The sequence below is a fragment of the Ahaetulla prasina genome, chromosome 18 (assembly GCF_028640845.1).
Source record: "Ahaetulla prasina isolate Xishuangbanna chromosome 18, ASM2864084v1, whole genome shotgun sequence".
Lineage (NCBI taxonomy): Eukaryota > Metazoa > Chordata > Lepidosauria > Squamata > Colubridae > Ahaetulla > Ahaetulla prasina.
The window spans coordinates 9223919-9230000 of NC_080556.1; positions in this window are offsets into that span (position 1 = coordinate 9223919).

The window sequence follows — 6082 nt, forward strand, 5'->3', positions numbered from 1 at the left end:
TCCTAACAAAACCAGGGTGGGGGGCGTCTAGCGATTTCTGCCCCCCCCCAGATATATTTGGAAGAGGACTAGAGGCTGGGGTGGGGAGCTTTAAGGTAGAAAGGAAAGGTGTACAGGGCAGGTGTGTGTAACCCGCAGAGAGGCTCCAGTCTCTGGCAGCTTTTCCGCCTTTGGGGGGACACAACCCTCGGGCCCCATGTTCCCCAGCCGGCATAGCCCAGACTCTTGTTCTTGAAAAGCACCGCATCTCCTGTCGTCCCTCCCCACCCCCATCCCCGCCCAGTTATAGGGATCCCAACAAGAATCGCTCTCCCTCGCTCCCCAATTTTCCAGAAATGGGATTGGAATTCCAGATTCTCTATCCCTAGAAAAGGGCTGAGCCACCCACCCCAACCCCTCCCTTCCCCATCAGTCCCCATCAGACACACACACACACACACACACACACACACACACACACACACACACACACACGGCACTCAGTAGGACACAAATTCCCCCTGCAGTCAAACCCAGCGCTAGACAATACATCAGATTTACGGGCAGCTATGTTGAAGGAGGAAGGGACCCGGTGGCTCAGTGGCTAAGACGTTGAGTTTGTTGATCGAAAGGTCGGCAGTTCACTGGTTCCAATCCCTAGTGCCCCGCTCCCGTGACTTGTCCCAGCTTCTGCCAACCTAGTAGTTTGAAAGCATGTAAAAAAAAAATACGCAAGTAGAAAAATAGGGTCCACCTTTGGTGGGAAGGTCACAGCGTTCCGTGCGCCTTTGGCGTTGAGTCATGCCGGCCACATGACCACGGAGACGTCTTTGGACAGTGCTGGTTCTTCGGCTTTGAAACGGAGATGAGCACTGCCCCCTAGAGTCGGGAACGACTAGCACAGATGTGCGAGGGGAACCTTTTCCTTTACCTTATGTTGAAGGAGGAAGGTGAGCACACTACACACCCGTTTTTTGAAACAAGTCAACATACAACATACAACATACTACATCATCATCAGCCCACTTGCCGTCCCCAAATCCGGCCCGCTTTCCCTCCCCAAGTCTGACCAAGTCACAAGTCTTTCTACCTGCAAGTGGAAAAAAAATGAATGAAAGGTGAGGTAGTCTTTATAGCTGGGAGGAGGGCCTCAGGATTTAGGATACGAATAGATGGGGACAGTAGGATAGAGCGGTGCGCTTATGCACGCCTCTTGCGGACTTCTTAGGAACGGGGTGAGGTCAACAGTAGACAGTTGAAAGTTAAAGTTATGGGAATTTGGTTTTCCAAGGCATAAATTTGACAGCCTTTTCCGGGGGTGGGGTGGGGTGGGGGAGTGTTGCTGGGATGCCCTTCAATTTCCTCTCCCTTCCAGAATTGTGGAATTGTGGAGGTGGGAAAAAGTGAGGAAGAGGTGTAACCTTCTGAAGGAAGATTTTGGGGTACTTCAGAAGGGGGATCACCCTGCCCGCCAGAGGAGAGAGGCCTCTGGATAGGCCCGAGTTTCTATTTTTCTTCTTCTTTTTCCGTCTCAGTTTAAAGAGCGAGAAGCCCACAACTGCAAACAGTCATGGCCTGTTTCTTTGAAGTCGCCAACTTTGGGCCTGTCTCAGTGGGGAAATCCAATTTTTAAAAAAATGTGGGCGTGGCTTGGTGGGCGTGGTGTGGCTTGGTGGGCGTGGCTTGGTGGGCGTGAGAGGGGAAGGATACTGCAAAATCTCCATTTCCTCTCCACTGTAGGGGAAGGATACTGCAAAATCTCCATTCCCTCCCCACTCCAGGGGGAAGGATACTGCAAAATCCCCATTCCCTCCCCACTCCAGGGGGAAGGATACTGCAAAATCCCCATTCCCTCCCCACTCCAGGGGGAAGGATACTGCAAAATCCCCATTCCCTCCCCACTCCAGGGGGAAGGATACTGCAAAATCTCCATTCCCTCCCCACTCTGGGGCCAGTGGTATTTGCCAGTTCTCTGAACTGCTCAAAGTTTCCGCTACCAATTCTCCAGAACCTGCTGGATTTCACTCCTGGCCTGTCTGGATACTTGGAGAACATCAACCATAAGATGGTATCTTCAGCTCCAACAGGTCTCCATTGCCCCTCGCTTAAGTGTGGGGTTGTGTTCATTTCATCCCAGAGAGCCTACATCCCAGACGCTCAGCGTTCCACTTCTGGATTCGCACCATAAAACGTGAAGTCTCTTAAATGTTGAGTTTGCTCAGCTCAAAAAAAGTAAAAATAAAAATTAAAGGAGGAGTCATCAAACTCCCTGGAGAAGAGCCAAATGCTGGGAAAGATTGAGGGCAAAAGAAGAAGGGGACGACAGAGGTGGCTGGATGGAGTCACTGAAGCATGAATGAGCTTAAATGGACTCCAAAGGATGGTGGAGGACAGGAACTCACTTCTGTTGGAAATCTTATTTCATCATTTCTTCCAGAAAGGACATGTCAAGGAAGAAGGGACCGATTTTAGATTCAATCATTCTGGGTTCAGTAACCAGGATGGCAGCAGCCAAGGGAACCATCTTCCAGGGGGACCAGTCCCCCGATGATGATAGAAAGCCCTCAACCAGTTGGGTTCAAGAATGTGGAGGCTCCGTTTGCTGCTGGCACAAGTAGAGTTGCAAAGAGATGAAAATTTACACCCTTGAATCTTTGAGCCAAGCATTGTTTGGTTGGCAATGATGAAATCCTCCGAGGTTTGCCACCGGTTCTCCAGAACCTGCTGGATTTCACTCCTGGCCTGTCTGGATACTTGGAGAACATCAACCATAAGATGGTATCTTCAGCTCCAACAGGTCTCCATTGCCGCTCGCTTAAGTGTGGGGTTGTGTTCATTTCATCCCAGAGAGCCTACATCCCAGACGCTCAGCGTTCCACTTCTGGATTCGCACCATAAAACATGAAGTCTCTTAAATGTTGAGTTTGCTCAACTCAAAAAAATAAAAATTAAAATTAAAGGAGGAGTCATCAAACTCCCTGGAGAAGAGCCAAATGCTGGGAAAGATTGAGGGCAAAAGAAGAAGGGGACGACAGAGGTGGCTGGATGGAGTCACTGAAGCATGAATGAGTTTAAATGGACTCCAAAGGATGGTGGAGGACAGGAACTCACTTCTGTTGGAAATCTTATTTCATCATTTCTTCCAGAAAGGACATGTCAAGGAAGAAGGGACCGATTTTAGATTCAATCATTCTGGGTTCAGTAACCAGGATGGCAGCAGCCAAGGGAACCATCTTCCAGGGGGACCAGTCCCCCGATGATGATAGAAAGCCCTCAACCAGTTGGGTTCAAGAATGTGGAGGCTCCGTTTGCTGCTGGCACAAGTAGAGTTGCAAAGAGATGAAAATTTACACCCTTGAATCTTTGAGCCAAGCATTGTTTGGTTGGCAATGATGAAATCCTCCGAGGTCTGCCACCGGTTCGCTGCGTGCGCATGCCTGGGGTGGGGCGACAAATGCATGCTGCTCATGCGCGTATGCACAGTGCGCATCAAACGCACACTGCACACACAATGGGCACCACAGGCACTCCAGCATAGCACTGGAAAAGGAGGCTTAAGAAGGTAAGTGGAACAACGGGGTGGGGGTGGGGGGAAGAGCTGTGCAGGATTTCCTGCTTTCTAGTGAATGTAAATCACGCGGCACAGCTGATTGTTGGAAATACCGGTTCGGACGAACTGGTAGCATTTTTTTATTACCGGTTTTCTTGAACCGGTACGAACCGGTAGCATTTTTTTAATTACCAGTTCACTTGAACTGGTGAGAACCGGTAGCATTTTTTTATTACCGGTTTGCTCGAAGCGGTGTAAACCGGTAGCATTTTTTTTTATTACTAGTTCGCTCGAACCGGTGCAAACCGGTAGTATTTCACCCCTGAATAGGGGAAGGGAGAGAAGGGAAACTTGGGGCTTGGAGATTTCTTAAGGATACAGTTGAGTGTCCTCAGAAGAGCCAGAGAAGTTTCCCTTCTCTAGAAGATCCGCCATGTGTGGCTCCAAAGCTTGTTTCTTTTTTGGGGTAGAAAGACTACTTTATAGTGATCTCCTTCTCTTGTTTCCATGGTTTCCTCACCTGTTCATTTCTATGGGTACCAGTCATGAAATCCCACCCTACCAAGCTCTATGAGATGTCCCCTTAGGTTTTTGACTCACTTGGAAGCAAAGAGGACATCTTTCCCGTGGCTTCCTTGACAACAGATGGAGTTGAGATGGACTCCTCTCACCATCACCAAAGACCAAAGAAGTTTTCAGCACCTTGGACGTTGGCCAGATAGACACGGTGAAGGTTGGAAGCTTCAAGTCATGGAAGGTCCTGGTTGGTCTTCCTCCAAGACAGGGAAGTTGAGTGATCTTTTTCTCAACACTGAACCCAAAAGTATCTAAGTCCTGTCAGATCTATCGGACGGGTCTCATCATCAAGAAATGGAGCTTTAATGGTAAGCGTCTTTTCTCCTTTGGACCTTCTACCATCAATGAGTCTCAGTGGCGCAAGTGGTTAGAATGCAGTACTGCAAGCTATTTCTGCTGACTGCCGGCTGGCCTGCAACTTGGCAGTTCGAATCTCACCAGGCTTGAGGTGGACTCAGCCTTCCAAGGACAGTAAAATGAGGGCCCAGATTGTTGGGGGCAACAGGCTAACTCTGGAAACCGCTTAGAGAAGGCTGTAAAGCACTGTGAAGTCTAAGTGCTATTGCTGGCTAACTCTGCCCACTGTCAACAGTTTGATCCTGACCAGCTGCAGGTTGACTCAGCCTTCCATCCTTCCAAGGTGGGTAAAACGGGGACCCAGATTGTTTGGTGGGGGGTAATAGGCTGGCTCTGTAAACCACTTCGAGAGGGCTGTAAAGCACTGTGAAGCAGTATATAAGTCTAAGTGCTATTGCTGGCTAACTCTGCCCACTGTCAACAGTTCGATCCTGACTGGCTGCAGGTTGACTCGGCCTTCCATCCTTCCAAGGTGGGTAAAACGGGGACCCAGATTGTTTGGTGGGGGGTAATAGGCTGGCTCTGTAAACCACTTAGAGAGGGCTGGTGAAGCAGTATATAAGTCTAATTGCTATTGCTGGCTAACTCTGCCCACTGTCAACAGTTCGATCCTGACCAGCTGCAGGTTGACTCAGCCTTCCATCCTTCCGAAGTGGGTAAAACGAGAACCCAGATTGTTGGGAGGTGGGGGAGCAATAGGTTGGCTCTATAAACCGCTTTCCTTTTACAACTGGAAACCCCAGTGACAGTGATGGATGCCCCCAAACAGTGGCCACCCCATGGATAGGGGTAAAAAGACCAACCTAAAAAGTCTTCAGAGGTTTCCTCCAAATATGGAAACATTTCTGGTGCTCCGCGTTGAGTACAAGAAGTCTCTCGGCTTATGAACGTTGAGGTGAGCAACTGGTCGACCTTACAATGGAACTGAAAAAAAGTGTCTTACGATCCTCGTACTTACGACCGTCAGAGCATCCCTGGAGTCACCTGATTGCAACTCACTAGTATTTATGGCGGTTGTCACTCCTGCCAAGCATGCCATGAAGACGGGTGGGTTTTCTCAATGATGACACGATTCACTTACCGACCTTGGCAAAGAAAGTGGTTGAAATTGACTGAACGACCCTACGGCTTAGTAAAGGAAGCTATGGTCCCAATTGTGGCCATAAGTCAAGGACTATCTGGAATTCCGTCTTTTTTTTTTTTTTTTTAAAGAATTTGCACCCTAACCTGGGAATTCACAGGGACTTTGATTGATGGCTGGAGAACCACATGACCCCTCTGGCATGGACAATTGCAGTACCACCCTCCCACCAGGGATAGCGCTAAAGTGCCAGCTTGTACTGGTTTTCCTCGTCATCCTTGTCCTCTGTGGGATGTCCCCTCTAGGCCTGCTGGACTACAACTCCCATCCTTTCCCAGCGGCACATTTCGCTGGGTGTTTCTTCCGAGAACAGAGGAGGAAAATAATGACAAACCATTATCCGGTATTTTATGGCAGCGCACTAACCAAAGACACACACACACATATACACACACACACAAACAGATTTGGATCCTCGCAGGATATATTAGAAACACGATTTCCAAGGACTTTCGCCGCCTCCGTTAATGCGTTTTATT